Below are 18,157 nucleotides of genomic sequence, written 5' to 3' on the forward strand. Positions count from 1 at the left end.
GCAGGAGTTTTTAAAGAGACAGGAGCCCAATTTTAAGGTTTCTTTTAAGTCATTTTTAAGTCATTCAGTTGTTTTTATAACAACTGAAGGTATCATAGTCACTTCATTGTGCAATAAAATGGAACTATGTTCCTGGAAAACACAAAATACTGTCCCTTTAAGTGAAAAAGTAAAAAAAAAAAAACCTGTTTCACGCCACTCCCTGCAGACGTTTACCTGCAAGGCTGTTAAGGAAACACACTCTTTTGCTCTGCAACGCACGTTAGATTCAGCGAGAGCGTGTGACTCTAATCACCCAACATGGCTGCGCTTTGCACATCGTTGCACCGAGGAGACGAGACGGAAATAGATACAGGCCTAGAAAAAAAAAAAAAAAAACTCTGGCGGAGCTGACAGGAGAATGCTTGATGTGGACTTAAATAGGACGTACACAATGCACCAGAGAACATCTCTCATTACATAAGACCTGTGTGTATTCAATTACCGCTTCCCCTCAAGCTCTGCCGCTCTAAATGCCGGGACGTTCCTGAGCGCTCCGGCCATTGTGCTAACACTCACGACTTCCCTCCACTCACTGCTGTGCAGAAGTCACATTAGGCCAGGGCCGTGCCCACTGCGACCCCCCCCTCCCCCCCCAACCACCACCACTGCGGGGCCCCTGCCATGGCTCTCTCGTGAAGAACAGAAGCGGAGGAAAGAAGCTATAAAAGATGAAGGAAGTAATGGTGAGGAGCAGCAGAAGAGCACTAAGTTAATGGATGGGGGTTATTATATGGTGGGATAATGAGAGGGAGGGACAGCTCTATTAGGCTGGTGATAAAGACTGGGTAGCAAAGCTAAAGGGTTATATGGAGCACGGGCTCTATTACAGCGGGGAGCCGGGGACATCATAATCCCTGTGGCCTTATAAGTAATTACTATGTGATAGGGAGAGTGAGTAGTAAAACCTATCTACTGTCAGCAGAATTGGAATTATCTCCCTAATGGTTTCTTCATGTTGGTGTGTGTGACCGTGTGTGTTTACTGCGCCCCTACCCTTTAAAGATCTGAGTGGTTGACTTTGGGGGGCTGGAAGGTGGAGAATGTTTGTGGATATTGAGGGCATTTTTCATTCCTCCAAAGCAACCACCTCTGCAACTGATGTGTGATTATGGGACTCTATAGACGCCTGTAAATGTGTGTGTGTGTGTGAATTCCAAGCCAGCAGGAGGTCTGGACAGGAGTGTATGCTGGTCGTCTTAGGGCAGGTATGCACAGAGGCCAGCCCGCTCACCTGAAAACCCTCAGATTGTTAAGAAGAGGAAGATAAACGGCGCTCTCTGAGTGTTTCTGGAGAGCGGCGCTGCTGCTGGGTCCCAGTCATTTAGCATGCAGTTTGTTGTGCACAAGGCAATTTTTACTCTCCAGACTGAGGAAGCTGACCCGAACCAATTAAAGTTTGTTTACCTTTCTGTAATTTGTTATAGTTGAGCCAGTTGGACCCAATTTTGTACTTCCTCAGCAAGAATTCATAAACTGTGAGGTGTTTAAGCAGCACATTGTCTTCTATCTTCCATTTAGACTCTGAAACAAAAGCAGTGCATCACGGTCTGCACCAAACTGCAACTATAGCAACAGCTTGTCCTCACTTTACATGGGTTATGTTTTAGATGTATTGGAAGACATACCTTTGCTCTAAAGCAGAAATAAGCTGGTTTGTTATTTGTGTTCCCCTTCCTACTGTTCCAACAGTTTAACTCTCTGCTCATTAAACGAGCAGCAGCAGTCGTCGTTTGAGACATCGCTCCAGCTCAACCAGGCTGGGTGGAAAGAGTCTGTCAGCAACAATTCTCAAGTTTCTCAGTTAGATTGAAATCTGGAATTTGACTGGACCGTTCTAAAACGTGGATATGCTTTGATCCGACCCATTCCGTTTGGTTCTAGCGACATCTTTTAACTCTGAGCGGTATTAAAGAAATGCATTATCGCCCCCAGCATGACGGCACCACTCCTATGCGGTTCACCGTAGGAGATGTTCAGCCTCAGGACTGTTGTCATGGCGTTTTGCTTTTGTTCTCATCTGACCAGAGAACTTTCTCCCTGAACATTTTGTGGCAAACTGAGACTTCATGTTGGTCTTTCATAGAGTTCGTCCAGCTGAACTCTTTAATTATGCAACACTTTGTGTCGGTCGGTGACAGAATCCCAACACGATGCAGTGACGGTTATGGTTGGACTCTGACTGAATGAGTGGCACTGCAGGCCTTTTGAAAAGAAAAGGTTGATAGATGTTTGATGTCAGAAAGGAAAGCGGGATTAGGATTACGCTTTAATGTAACCGGGGCAACGGTGGCGAGGGCGGCAGCAGGTTGGCACTGTAATCGGAGGATCACCAGTTTGATTCCCGGTTCATTCTCTTCGCTTGTGTCCTTGTGCAAATGACACTTCACCCACCTTACCTGCTAGTGTTGGTCAGAAGTATTGGTTGTAATTCTACAATTAGGTTTTTTTTTGTTTTTTTTTACCTTTATATTTAAAAGCACATTTCAGGTCTTTATTATGTTTTGGCCAAAGTTTTGAAGAACCACTGTGGAATCCTAAAGAACCACATGTGGCTCGGGAGCCGCAGGTTGGAGACCTCTGGCAGAAAACATAGGCACACACATGGAGAGCGAGTAAAACTCCTCCAAAATACCTGAGGCCAGTGTTCCAAATCAGAACCTTCTTACTGCAACAACTGAGCGCCGATTCCCAACAAATGATCATCTACAGGCGCTTTATCTTTTGGTCAAACCTTTGCAAAATCTAAAGACCAAAAATCAGACACAAAATTTAAATCAATGCATCTCCATTTGGAACTATTGAAACTCAAAACAACTGTTCAACTTTTTAAAAATGGACTCTTCCTAGGTGTTGTAAAGCAAGAAAAGTCATATTATCTAAAGATATGGTTGTTTTTGAGAACTGGTCACGTTACTGAAGAGAAATAAAAAGCTTCTAGTGTCTTAAACAGACAGCAAGTCAGCTTCAGTTTGTATTATTAGTGTTATGCTGTCTGACTGAACAATAAAACCCACATCAACCCCAAACGCCTCCAACCAAACTAACGTTAGAATCATCTTCGCTAGTTAGCTTGCAGTACATTAGCCTCCTTTCAAGCAGACGAAAACCCAGCCTGAATTTCTTCATGTTTTTGTTTTTCTTGTTACCACAAATAAAAAATAAAATTTAAAAAATTATGTTCAAATCAATTTAAATAAAAACAAGCAAAGAAATAAACTGTCCATCCTGGAATCGTTAGCAGCCAAGAAATGTCTGCTGTGTCAGTTTGCTGATGGGATGAAATGCTGCCACCAGCTGTCAAACAAACTGTTACTGTGGAACGCTGCTGCCAATCTGAGCAATTTAAATGACACCAGCATTGCCAAGAAGTGATGGTCCATCATCTGAAGAACACACGCAGACACAGCGTTGGGTTTCAACTTCTCTCACAGACTGACAGGGAGAGACATCCCCACGAGTGAATGAGCAGGATAATGTTAGAATGAGGCTGGTATCGATTTAGCTCCCTCAACCGCCGCACACTACGCATAGTAATTGGCTCAAATTGTGTTCATGAGTGTGTGGACAAAGGTAATCAATAGAGGTTGAAACAAGAGAGGATGGGAAGGTGAAGCATGGTTAAAAAAAAAAAAAAACACTGTACCTTCAGGTTCAATCCAGCACTGGTGAGCTTTGATCCTTTCTTTTCTTTTCTTTACCTAAAAAAATAAAAAATACAGAAAATTGTCCATTATAAAAATTATGCCACAAATGCTGGATCATGTTTTTTTTTTCTTTTTTTTTCACTTACTAATAAAAATTCCATGTGTGTGGTGGAGTGATTGCATATTGACAAATGAAGACAAATGGCTCCTTGCTGCGTATTTTCCACACAGCTTTAGCGCTCCGGGCTGCACGACAAACCAAAGTTCTGCTTTAGCGCCAACACAAATCTGATAAGTATGAAAGCAACTCCATGTTTTCTCAACAGTGGCAACAAAATGGCAGAAATAAAAGCTGTAGAACAACAGCCGGAACAAGAAGTGTCGTCCACGTCAATAGTTTTTCACAGTAGAAATATTTTTTATGTTATTGATATGGAAGAAACCAGCACTTTTGTTTCCTTGGCGATGAGTTTGTGACCAACATCTTCCTAAAGAGTCCAAATCATATTTATAACTAGAATATCCTGTTTTATTTCTTCATTCTTATAATTTGAGAAGGATGAACGTACACCTGCTGACAAACAGTCTCTTACCAAAATGAATCCAAATAACAACAAATATGTTATGGACAACTGTATTGGTCAATTTGCTATAATATATTAGCATCAGTGGGAAACTTTTTGTGTTTTTCTCTTTTAAATAAAAGCAATTAGATCATATCAGAATGTTTTCTCAAACGTTTTGCAGTAATTCAAAACTTCTCCTACACTTTTTACATTTACAAAAATACAATAAAAACCTGGTATTAACCCTAACCCTAACCTGGCTGCTTGCCTTCAGATTTCAGTAGCAGCATCCATCAGCAGGTAGGTAGATGAGGAAATCCCAAAGTGTGATCACAAAAAAGGAGGAATTAAAACAAGCAAGGTCGCCCGTCTGAAAAAATACAGTTGGAAGAAATTTGCTTTATTTCCATTTAGATTATTTATTCATCTAAAAAGACAACAGCATCCATCTGATCTCTGGGAGGTCAACCATGGAGCCAGGTTCTGGTTCAAACACCGTCCACAGAGCTGCTAGTGTGGACCAGGCCAGGCTCTGAGATGGCTGAATGCTTTAGGAGAGTCTGAATTTTTTCAACAAGTTAGAAAGAAGGTCGAACCTACTTGGCACTTACGACATAATAAAAATGGCAAATTGTTTCAAAATTAAAATATAGATGACACGCAGATAAAAAATTTAAACATGAGACTGAGAATAAACAATTTAATTAAAACTCTGCCGTCTCATTCTGTCTTTAGCTACTGTTTTAAGGAATATGCTGAATCCAAGGGCAGTAAACATCTCTGCAGACCGTACACATTCTGGACACAAACTGTTTCTAGTTTTACCTCCAGGTGTTGCAGAGTACTGTGGGTTAAAAACCAGCCTTCACAGAGACAGTCTCTTTCCCCAGGCTGTGAACACAATGAACACTTTACAGACTGAGCAGTCAGTGTATTTACACTGCAAAATGTCTTTCATCTTTACCTGTTCTTTGTATTACAGGTTCTCTCAGACGCTTTGGTACGTTTCTCAGATCAGAATTGAATTTGTCAAAGCAGCCTGTTCAGTCTTCACATCATTGCGTGACTTGAGCTGTTTCTCTTTTCTCTGTACGAGTTGTGAATGCTTCTGTACGTCGATACATGCGATCATGTACAATTCTGTCTCTGCCTTTTCAGTCCCTCATGTCATATTGATCAAAATGTGTTATGCAGGTCTTTGTTGCATAGTCTCAGCCTTCATAAAATTGACTTTTTTTGAGCTTTGCGTCATGTTATAAAGTTATTCCCTCATCAGAAATAAACCTGGATTGTTGCCTTGACTCTTTCATGCATGTTTAAGAAATCCTTTAATTTCCCATGGCAACCACTCAGCTGTGCAAAACGTCTGGTGGGACAGAGCGCCACCTTCAAGACAACTAACCCGGTCAGTTCCTACAGACTAGCCAACTGCAATTAGCAAACACCTGTGCCTCTACTAAGCTCATAGTTGCTACTTCTCAGAGCAAACATGCAAAAGTTGTCTTAATATGTCAAGCGTATTTGTAAACATTGCCATTTTTTTTCTTTTATGATTTTTTAGAGCATGACCTCACACAGATGACATACCTTTTTGTGCCAAATGTGGCGCTTTTATTGCCACATGAAAGATCGTTTCATCAACCTGCCCCACTAAAACAGATTGCAGGGTTCTCGGTCGGTGGTAAGTAAAATTCATGTCATCCCAACTTTTCTTGATAAACACCAAACCAATGAATTTATTCAGTCTTATTGTAGAAATGAAACAACTTGCGTCTGATCCGAATGGAACTCTGAAATTTGTGGACTAAAATGAAGCCATTTGGTGGGCGAGAAGGTTTAGCCAGTTTTCCCCAGGGAGACGGGATGCAACAGAAATGTCATTCTTCTGTCACGTCAACAACGAACTCGAACCACGTCACATCGGAGTCAGGCATGTGCTCTGAATATTGAGTAAAGTGACCTTTCTGATAAGGCTTGAAAGGTCTTTATATTCAGAGTCATGACTGTCAGAAGGACTGCAACAATAGGTCCATCATCATCAATCATGGTTTCATGCTTGGCCAGGGGCCTGTAAGAAGCCAGTGAGCTTAAACAGTCCAATCAGTTTTAAACTTTACCTCATAGATCAACTTTCCAATATAGGCTACATTTAAGGAAGTGGAAGTAGGATTAGAAAGAGAATACACTTGGTGTTCCTGTATCAAGATGTACAGTGACGTCTTTTGATGATTTAAATCTACTAAAACCTCAACGGAAGAGATCACAAAACGGAATATGTAGTGAGATGGGCGGATTCTACTCTTCTCTTCCATCTACAACAGATTCAAATTTGACTAGAAATAGTTTGGAATACAAAGAATTACATTTTTGACTCAGTGATGGCAAGACAAGCCCAGGTCATCACCCTCCACCACCGTGCTTCAGTCGCTGCTGATGGGCTTCGTAAGGGTTTCCTCAAACAACCTCTCTAAACAAGTCATGGCTTTTACGTTTTTATAAAACTTTAACATTAAATAGCCAAACTGTGGACTGCAGAGCTGCTGTCCACAGACCTATTGAGAGAACCAATAGATCTTCACCAGGTTGTTGCTTGTGCTAAACTTAGTTCAGCCTCTTGTGAATCTTTGTGGATACTATAACAAATTGGCGACGAGGATGGGATCAATTTGTTATATTCCTTCTCATAACTTAACAAACTATGATTCAACAGAACCTCAGTGGAACGAGACTTAGTTTATTAGCCATTTTTGCCTCAGAACAACATGAGATCAATACGCTCATACCACACTTGGTATTCTTCCACATAGGACACAAAATAGTACCATTGAATAATGTATTGTTTTATCACATACATAACAGATACTGAAAGCTGAGATACACAATTCAGCCTAAAGTATTCACTCCCCCCATCCAAATGCAGGTGTTTCAATAACTTCACTTTGTTTTTATGCTTTAAATTAATGAGAAGTAGTCAACCCAAGCATCCAAACATCCTGGACAACTTTCGATGGGTCACTCTCATTTGCTCTCTGACAGCCTGGATGGCTCTAAACGCTTTAAGGAATTCCAGCTTTTGTCCCCAAAACAGTCAATCTTGATACCTTTGCTGTACTTTCTATATGTTAACATGCTTCCACCATTGATGAGCTCATTTCTTGCTTATTAAAACCAAACATTAAAGCTTTATCATATTAACTGGCAATAGCAGCTGACAGTCTGCCTTGGGATTGTGTTAACACACAGCTATGTTAACTCACAGAGCTTGGCTGCTGCTTCCCTCTGAATCTTATGAAATTAGAGGGAGTGTGGAGTTCTTGAAATTTAGATCTTATTTTATTACAAAAAGTAAATAAAACTACAGTGTGAAATCTGTTGTGTGTTTTGGTAGAGCAGGAGTTTTTAAAGAGACAGGCATCTGATTTTAAGGTGTTAAAATACAAAGTCAAATTTCTTTTCAGTCATGTTTGATATATACATTTTCATAACAACTGAAGGTAACATAGTTACTTGATTGTGCTACAAAATGATTCTATGTGGATGTAAAGCATGATGCTGCCCCTTTAAGCTGCAAGTCATTTTAATAGTTTCTGCTAGTTCAGTCAGATTACATCTGTAAACAAATGCTAAGCTAAGTATCTGTCAAAGAGATTCTGAGCTTAACCTTGACTAGACCATTCTAACACAAGAATACACTTTGATCCAAGCTGTGCTGTTGTGTCTCTGGCTGTACTTTTAGGGTCTCTGTCCTGATGGAAGGTGACCCCTGACCCGAGTCTCAAGTCTTTTGTAGCCTATAATACATTTCATTCCACTATTTGCTCTGTGTTTTGCTTCAGCAGTATTTAAATCAAAATTGTCCAGTTACAGTATGACACTGTCACCACTATGTTTGTGCATCCTGCTTGCTTTTTTTTTTTACACACTTATTGTTTTGCCAATAGGCCAAAAAATATAAATGCAGTAGCAACTCTCTGCCTCGTGTTGTTTGCTGCCTTCTGTTTTCATATTTGACTTTTTAAAATCATGCAGAAGTACTTAGTTTGCTGCTTTAATATGTCAAATTCTTGGTAGCATTCTGTTTTGTGGTTCTTTTTATTACTTTGTTAATGCATAAATTACTTTATATTAGCTTTACCATTTAACCAGAGTGTAACAAAACTTTGAGTTACACAGGAACTAAATACACTGATATATATTTTTTAAGTTGAAATAAGTTTAAACATGAAAGTAAAAACATATTCATGATATTCTTTGAAATAGTTTTAGTGTCAACGGTCCATATAGTTTCCCATTACGTCAGTCTCAGCCACTAAGTTTAGAGCACAGCTTCCACTCACCTTCTGCCGTCTAAAGTGCTAATAACAACCGAGCCTTATCAAGGAGAGCGATAACATTTCCATTTACTTTCCCTCTGGAGCTACTTACTTTTTCCGTTTCCGTCGCCCTTTCCTCGGCAGAAGTCTCCTCCGTTCCTCCCTCCTCTCTGCCTTTTGGAAAGCGAGATGGAGAGAGGGAGAGCAGAGCAGAGGAGAGGAGAGGCGAGTCGGATCCAGAAGGAGGAAAATGGGAGTCGAGACGGGGAGAGCCGCCGCTGCACCGGGGAGCGCTTCACCGAGCCTCATATATCGCCATTATGTGGGTCAGAGATGAAGTATTCATCTCCGGCTCCCGGCGCGCAAGTTCCCGTTCATTCCCCGCCTGCGATGGTACAACCCGGGGAGAGAGGGAGCGAGCCGGAGTGTTTGGATAACCTATATTTGGTAAAGAGGAGCCCACTGACACTATTTTAAGATTGCCAATTGAGAGAGAGATTATGCTTCTCGTTAAATGGAGCGAGTGTCTGCTGCTCTGCTGAGGTCGCAGGATTATAACGCTCTTAGGAGATTTTGATACATAATAAAGTTTTATTATTAATTTATTTGTCGAAAAAAAAAACAACAACAAAAAAACACAAAAAAATACTGGTGAATAGCAGAATTGCAAACTTTATCTAGCTGGCTAGCTTGAATAATGAAAATCACCTTCAAGCAGGTATTATGCATACTTTCCAATTAGCCCACACTTCTGTATAAATGTTTTTGTTATTATTATTATGTTAAAGTTGTTTTGATGTAAAACTATCATCTATTCATTAGTTGTAACCATTATTAACAGAAATAAAATCTTGGAAACGTCAGGCTGTGTGTAATTAATCAATTCACTTTGTATTCTGTTCCAGGGCAACATGGAGATAAACCATGAACACACACTCACACCTGAAGGCAATTTAAAGACAACACAATAGAATGGAATAGAAATAAACCTTATCGTCCCACAGTGGCAAAATTCAGACACAAAGTTAAGACGTACTGAGCTTGTTGGGAGCAGTGATGGTTGTAGAGTCTACCAGGATCTCTGCTGATGCTCCTTTGTGAAGTTAGGATGCAGCAGTGTGACACTGAAGGAGCTCTCCAGTTCAACAACGGCTTCATGCATCAGGTGGGAACATTGTCCACCAGTGATATTGTTTTAGTCTGAATCCTTCTGTCTCCCACCACCTGCACTGGGTCAAAGGTCATCCTAGCACAGATCTGGCCTTCCTGATGAGTTTATCTAACCATTTCCTTTCAGCTGCTAAAAGAACAACACTGTATGGCCGATATCATCACAGAGTCAAAGAAAGTGCAGAGGAGCCCCAACATGGCTGGGAGAAAGTCAGAATAAATGATGAGAAGCAACGCAAGAACCAGGAGAACAAAGCAAAAGCCTGATGGTCCAGCTGTGGACCATCAGGCTGGTCCACAGCCTGATGGACTGTGGACCACAGTCTGTGGACCACAGTCCATCAGGCTGTTGAAAAGCAGGAACCTTTTCAACATTTAGGGTTCTCTGCCCTCTGCATATGTAGAAACAACTGACTTAAAAAGCTAAATGCTTGCTCCTTTAATGATCAGCATCTCATTCAGTATTGTGTGACATACAGGTACTGCACAACCTCCGTCTGAAAATAGATTCATTCAGTGCTTGGATGTTGCAGCAGGCTGAGGAACAAGTCATAGCTGCTTGTATTCATCTCAGAAGTCTGATTGCACGTTGTTAGCACATCCCACTCATCCTCTGGCTTACAACCGGAACACCAAAACTCCTAGAGACTCTTCATTTTGGAAGAACACACAGTCGCTTCCCCTGAAGACTCAAACCAACAGTGTGTGTAAGCGGCGCCCACAGGATGGATTTTGTCTGGACGACCACTCCTGGGAAAATCAGCAACTCTGTTGAATTTTCAGATTCTTTTGAATCATCACTGCAGAGTGTTGTAGGTTGGAAGTGGGCTCACAACTCTTTCCAGGTGGATGGGCAGCAATGGTTCTTTGTTTGGGACGTTCCTCCTCTGTATGATGCCATTTCCACTTATATAGTCTAAAACAAGCAAGCAGCTGACACCCCTGATATGGAGGTCATCACATGTTCTGATGTTAGTCAGTGAAGTGAACTGGATTCGTTGCTAATGTCCTGTGTCCTTTGGGAACAACCAGCACTTTGCATTTCCTCTCATGCCTTCTCTATTTCAGCTTCATTTTGTTCAATAAATAAAGAGTGTGGAATATTTTATGTGCTTGAACTTAGGTTGTGGAAAACCTTTGTTTTGTTTTTTTTAAATCACTCTCCGTTTCATCAACTCCCAGAACTGACATAGAGTGTACGTTCTTTCACATTTAACGCTGTCCGCTGTCATTAGATCCAAAGTATTTGACACTGATCTAACAATGGTTGAGGTCTGGGATTATATTTTGTCCCTTTCTTTTCATTAACACTTGTAGTTCAATAATAAATGACTTAGCATGAAGCATTGTCAAAAGAACAACAGACTACCAGTGCAGTGTGAGATCTCACAACCTCTGCATCAACCCAGGCACTCAAACAAAGCATGGTCCTCTTCATTGTACCATTATATAAGAGTCAGTATGAAGTTATGTAACTCCAATAAAACACTCTACTTAAGTTCAGACACAAAGGAGAGGAGGGGAAGTACACCGAGAGAAAAGACAGAACCAAAATAGAATATACTGAAGATGAATCCGTTACCAGTTGACTAAATTAGGTCGTGTTGCTTACCTGAAGTCTACTATGTTGTGTTTTTTTTTGTTTGTTTTTTGCATAAAGTTAGACTCTAAGGCCATGTGAAGTAAAAAAAAATTGTAAGCACAGCCTCTTGTGAAATAGCAGATTTTCTCCTGTGTTACATGTGGTGACAAGCCTTTAGCTCACATCTTCTTCTTCTTCTTCTTCTTCTTCTTCTTCTTCTTCTTCTTCTTCTTCTTCTTCTTCTTCTTCTTCTTCTTCTTCTTCTCTGTCATGGGCCCCAAGTTATGGAATGACTTACCTTTGCAGGTCAGAGAGGCCCCTTCACTGTCCACTTTTAAAGCTCGTCTTAAAACACATCTATTTTACTTGGCTTTCAACACCAGTGGGATCTAGTTTTAAATTGTATGTTTTTGTTTTTAAACAGTTTTTAATTACTTTTTATTATGTTGTGTTTTAATTGTACAGCACTTTGTATCAACTGTGGTTGTTTTAAAGTGCTTTATAAATAAAGTTGGTATGGTATGGCATGGTATGGTACATGTGAGCAGATCTGTCATTGGAACAGGCGTCCATTCTAAAACTGATAGAAAAACTGTTTGGCTTTGCTTTGTGGTTGAAACATTTTGAAAGCATACCTTAAACCGCAAAACAACTGAAACAGCTGAAACACTCAGTTCTTTTAATGGGTCAGTATTATGTAAAATCAACCTTTTTTATCTTTACATCACATTATAATGTTATTTGTAAATCTAAAACAAACCTGGAGTGTTGCTTTAATTATTTCATGCATGTCAGAGAATTCCTTTCATCCCCATGGAAACCATTCAATTGTGCAAAGCATCTTGGTGGACTTAGCTCCGCCTCCGAGGTGCAGCTCCTCCTCTAAGCTGCAGTTTCTGAGCTTCCCCTCCCAGAGCAGCCCTCCCCAGTGCCTCCCCCACTCAGCTCCTTCAGACTAGTCAGCAGCAATTAGCAAACGCTTGGTGGAACTGTGCATCTGCTGAACTCATTATGTTTCTCAGTGAAACGCTGGTGAAAACTTTGTTAAAGGGTTAACAGAGGAGCCATGCTGTGATGAGGCAGAGTTTCAGAAAGAGCAGGAGTTCCTTTAGGCTTCAATTTTATGGCTTTAAATAAGAAAGTAACATTTCTTTCAAGTCATGTTTGATACATGTAGCATTTTTATAACAACTGGAGTAAACATAGTTCCTTGACTATGCTTTGAATGGCACCATGTGCCTAGAAAATACATAATACTGCCCCTTTAAACCAAGTCTAAAACGAAAACTGATTAACATATTTGGTGCATATTGATAATTTTTATGAAGGCATTTGACAAAATGTAATGTTTATTGCTTGTCACACTATGCCTTGCTGCTGAAATGTGCTACACTAATAAATTTGACATAAACAGAGCAGTGAAAGTTGGAGTGTCTGACTTCTGAAAGGATTCTGGATTTAGTGGTCACCTCACAGCAGGTCACAGGGCTTTGGCTCAAACCCCAGCTGAGGCCTTCTGTCTCCAGTTTCCGTGACTTCCCCATGCATCCTTGCATCGTCCATGTTCCTCCCACAGTCCAAAAACCAAAACAAAAAATGTTGGGTTAAGTTCAGATTGCAATTTGTCTCTTCTCTGTCTATGTGTGATGATCTGTCCACGGCGCGACCCGGCCTCTCGCTCATCGCCCGCTGCAGACGGTCTCCACCGCAGGACGGAGTTTGGCTAATATCTTATGTTGGCACACGCAGCAGGCGGATGATGGATGGACGCCCAGAAGCTCTTTGATTCAGAGCAGAACAGGAACAGATGAGAGACACTGGCTGGTGAGGGTTTGTATCTGACACAAACAGGTTTGAACTTGGCAAACTTTACCTGGTGTAGTGGAGGTAGTGAAGCAGGCACTGTGACACATTTCAGATCGGGCACACAGTCGTTCCCTCACACACAATTAAAACATAAACATAAACTATAACCTATATCTAAACTATAACCTATATCAGACTTTGAACTGCTTTCTTTTTCTTCTGTTGCTTTTAGGTTAACATTAGGCATGTGAAGTCAGAACCAGTCTGTAAAACCTCCTGAGAAACTTTTGATAAATGTTAGATAAGGTTGATGTGTGCGACTGGACGACTAATTGCTCGTTGAACCTTAGTTCATCACTATTCATTTATCTCGTGGTGCTGGCAGGAAGATGCTTTTCCAGATACTTTTGTTTTTCCAACATACTTCAGGTGTTTCAGTCCAATAGATCCTTTTTAATAGACTGATTTTTCAAACCTCCTGAGCGTTTCCCTCTCAAATCTTTCTGCATCTGGAGGTGCACAAGTCGACCTTCAGCGTTCTTGTTTACTGTCATTTCCTAATTAGATAACAAACTCGAGAGACTGCTTCGCTTGCTTCCTGTGGCATAATCATGTGTTGCTAGGCAGCTGCTTAAAGGAGCCATTGGCTGCTGATTGTCGGGTCACGGTTCGAAGAATCATAAAGCTCAGGAATCTGCAGCAACTGGACGAAGATAATTGGAGAGAAGAAAGTTTTCTCCTAACAAGCTTATTAGGTGCACAGATATTAAGTAACATAAGAGAGAGAGAGTTTGTAAAAAAATAAAAATAAAAAAAAACACAGAGATTTGCTGCAGAGGATGCCATAGTTTTGCTTTTAAGCTTCATGATTTAGAGTTTGAATTATTCGGTTTCAGTGATAAATTTAAACACAAGTGTCCACCTGATATTGTTCAGTCAGTATGAAGGCATTATTATTATTATTATCATCGTCACTTTGGAGAACGACTTTCCATCCTTAGAAAACTTTTTAAACTGATTTGAACAATAAACTGAGATTAATTCACTGTTTGATAACCAGGATCAGTTGGAATGTATGTGATTGAATTGTTTTTGTGTGAAGTGCCTTGAGACGACATGTGTGGTGAGTTGTGGTTGTTTGAAAAAGTCAAACTGAACTGAACTGGGTTACATCACTACATACCTTCAACAATAAAAGCATCAAAGGTATGTTATCTGTGATATCATCTGTAAAGACAACACAATATTAAAATGAATTCTCTGAGTAATCAGAAGATTGAAGCCTGGTCATTCTCATTCTTTTTGCTCTGGTCAACCTTGACTTAAACAGGTCAACATTTAAACTTCAGGTAAAAGTTTTAAAACAATGTTTAGATGTTCTAAAATATTCACATTTTTCTCAATACATAACAATTTCAGCCTATGCATGTATAATTCAGTCCTTGTCTAAATGTATTTTAATTTATAATGTTCTGCTGGGAATAAACCTATGAGTCAATAAATACACTTTAACCCACAAATAAATTATATTAAGTCATTATTTGTATGGCACATTTCAGCAACAAGGCAGTTCAAAGTGCTTTACATCATAAAAATTATACCAAAATACAAAGTCATCAGCAATTGAAACATTACATTTTCCCAAGTGTTATCATTCCATATCAGACTGATGGTCAGCGTTTCATTCCTTGTGGTTCAAAAGCAACTCTGACCAGGTAGGTTTTTAGCCTTGATTTAAAGGAACTGTACGGGAGTTTGTTCCAGATTTGTGGTGCATAGAAGCTGAATGCTAATAAGATGTGGTTATTTCACGAGTCATGTGATCAACAACCAGCTGCTGCTACTGACAGAAATGATGGAAAAGATGACAGGAAGTGGTACGAAGATGGTGGCGCTGTGGGTGTTTTACTCATTTATCATGGGAACAAACTTATTCACATGTGATTCTAATTGCATTTCTTTTTTAACAAAACACCGCATTTGCAAAATTGTTTTTTTTCGACTTTAGCGGAATATCATCAAATGGAAACGCAACTACTGCCAAAGCTGCTGTGAAGTTTCATTAAACTGGTTATGAATCCTATCTCCATTGCTTGCGACTCGTTTTCTGCTGGCCTCCCCTCACCGTCCTGACTGAGCGCCTACCAGATTGTAGCACGTCTCTAACACACTCCTGATGGTGTCATTCCCCACCCTCTGCTGGCCGTTCTGGAGCTGCCAGCTCCTCGTAAATCCAATCATGTACAAACTCACTGCTTCCCAGCATGTCCACCAAGCTGCATCCAGATCAGAGCATTCCTTCTGGACGCTCCGTCTCAACACCAAGCGTTGGTAACTCTGTACATCCCCCCGGTCTCCTTCCAAAGCTTTCAGTGCTGCTGTATGATGTCCAGATTCTTAGTTCCTCTAAGCCCCATTGAAAAAGATAAACCCACACACACTCCAGTAGATAAGTGAATAAATGCCGCCCCGTCCTCTCCCTCCCCCCTCCACAACCCTGTTGATTCTCAGAACCAGACTCGAGGACGCTGGCCCAGAAACCCAGCAGTGAGGATGGCTACCAATTTGCCGTCAGTGCTGCTGTCCAATCTATGGGGACCTAGCCTGATTACAGCATCATCGTTTGCTTTCTTTCAGCTCTGGACCAACACAGTTGCTCTCTTGGTGCACATCTATTCTTTGCAGCTCATCAGATATGCCTTTTCAACTGTTTTATTATGTTCCAAGCCTCTTGCATTTCTGTGCACCCCTCTGCTCTCCTCCTGTTTCTGTGCTTTCTGTCTCTCTGAACCCTCAGAATGTCAGACCGAGCCGACTGTGGAGACTCGCCAATGACAGCTGGCCAGTCACATAATTGGGCTGTTGACATGTCACTCCCCATCACAGACGTTCTTTTCCACTTTCTGGAAAAGAAGACTGACCGGAGAAAGGAATCTGCTGGTCCATCCATAATTCAAGTCTTACTCAAACTGTCTTTAGGCAGCAGTTTTTTTTTTACTGGGCAAACTTGCAGCAAATCAGACTTTGCAAATATTTGAGGGGTTTACCAGGAACTGGGTCCGGTGGGAGGGCAATATATTACACAGTCCAGTAATTGGTGTGGCTGTTTCTATGCTACAGAAAAAGCTTTAGTTTGTAGCAAATACAAGAATGTCAGGGTCTACGAGTCTACTGATGAAGGAAAAGCTTTAGAAATGAAGAGAAAAAACAAAGACATCCTCAGTTTGACCGTCTCTACTCCCTGAATCTGCACATCCACACCCATCAGTCACAACGCAGCACTTTCTGCCTCCTAGTGGTAGCTTACAGACACAGCGCCTTGAATGACGTAGCATGCAAAATATTGATAATATCGACAAGTCAGAATTGTATCGTTTAGTCTCAGGTTCCCTTATGAACCTTATTTTATTTTGTGTTGAAATTTCTCAACCCTACCTAAAAAAAAAATTGTTTTGATTTTCGCTCAAATTATAATTTTATTTCACTTAGAGGAAAAAGCACACAAATCTGTTTTGGTGATTGTCTTGATGTTTTTAATATGTTGTTAAAGTTTTTTTTTGTCAAAGTCTTTAATTTGCTCTAAGGGTTTAACGATATAATTCAAAGTCACAAAAACAGCCAAACGTATCATATTAAAAAATATCGGTATCAATATCACATTTTTATTCGGAATTGGATCGATACCAAACGTCGTATCACAAACCTCTGGTAGCATGACTTTGATTCCATTCGTTTTCAGTCAACACTTTGTAGAGCCACACTTTGTGGCATCAAAGTGTTTCTGGACTAAAATCTATACCCATTCTGCTTACATGCTCCCTCTCAGCCGGACTGGACAAGGGACGTCTGTGAGCATCAGCTTTCAAGTCTTGCCAGAGCTTGCCACTAGTGTTGCCATAGTAACTCTGGCTGTGGGTTCAGGGTTGCCCCAGTCTGTTTGTTACCTCTAATAAGGCTTCTTCCACAAAAATTGTTCATTCCCAGGCATGATGCTGACATGTTTCACCGTAAGCATAGCGAGGGTAAGTCTGACGCTGTCGGCTAAAGATTGCTGATTTATTCTATTGGAAATATCTGAATTCCATAAGTAATTATTGAAAACAAGCTCATATACCTTACTGAAAAGTTACTTGTAAATGAGTTTTGTCTTATTTGAAGTGTACTAACATATTTGCACTAGAAAGTAGACCAAAATGACTTGGTAAAATGTTGTGTTTCTCCACAGTAAGACATGCCAGGCGATTGCCGATGACTTTATGTTGGGAAAATAAGTCGATATTTGATACTAAGCCAGAGATGGAGCCATATTTTAGACATGGTGAAAAGACCCTCATTGAATGGCCGCTGAATCTTTCTGACGCTGCTTTCTTAACTCTTTTCCCACTTTTTGACATTCCTTACTTCAGCATAACCGCATAAAAACTTTGCGATGTACATTCAAAACAATACCAATATCTATGTTTTTTTTTCTTTCCCCGGTGTTGAAATTGCTTCTTCAATGCAAAGACCCATGAGCCTCAGGCGCGTTTGGCTCCTTCTCCCTCACTGACTGACTTCACACACTTTGATCACAGAAGCGATCAGAGGAAATGCAGAGTTTAATCATCCAGCAGAGCTGTGTTTCTGAAGCCACTCGGTGCGCTGCAGCATCACGCACTCTGAGACTTTTGTATGGTAATTTGCTGTGGGAGTGCTGTGTTGGTTCAAAGAAACCCTCAGAAGTTTAATTTTTTTTTTCTTTTTTAGAACTATACCTGGATGCATAGCAAGATCATAATATTACAATAGCAGCTTTTCTGTCTCAGGCGGAGATGAAACAGTGAATAAACTGTTAGTTCTGACCTTTAGACGGTTTTATTACTCGCCGCTCCACCTGAACGCGGCAGGTTCATCAGGATCAGATGTTCCTCTGGAAAGTGTTCAATAGGTTTGTGCTTCTTTCTGCTCTCCTTTTTAAACACATTCTGTTTTTGTTTTACACAATATCTTATGGTTTTAAACTTTTTTTTCTGCATTTGTTTTGCTGCAATTTTT

The 18,157-nt window shown here is 40.5% G+C and overlaps 1 protein-coding gene across 3 annotated transcripts in view; it reads right to left on the reverse strand.

Moving 5' to 3' along the window:
* The window catches only part of klhdc8a (kelch domain containing 8A), a 64,402-nt gene extending 54,976 nt beyond the window's left edge, over positions 1-9,426 (reverse strand). Inside the window, exons 1-2 of one of the 3 annotated variants that reach the window (XM_015054589.1) lie at positions 8,678-9,426; positions 3,686-3,740 (exon numbers count right to left, since the gene is read on the reverse strand). The gene's annotated coding sequence lies outside the window, so the exon portion shown is untranslated. Of the gene's footprint in view, positions 1-3,685; positions 3,741-8,673 lie in introns of all 3 variants that reach the window. The other 2 variants (XM_015054590.1, XM_015054591.1) reach the window with 2 other exon arrangements.
* Positions 9,427-18,157: the final 8,731 nt, after the last annotated feature.

This window comes from Poecilia latipinna, unplaced genomic scaffold, assembly GCF_001443285.1.
Source record: "Poecilia latipinna isolate Pla-1442-1.1 unplaced genomic scaffold, P_latipinna-1.0 Scaffold1262, whole genome shotgun sequence".
NCBI classification, from domain to species: domain Eukaryota; kingdom Metazoa; phylum Chordata; class Actinopteri; order Cyprinodontiformes; family Poeciliidae; genus Poecilia; species Poecilia latipinna.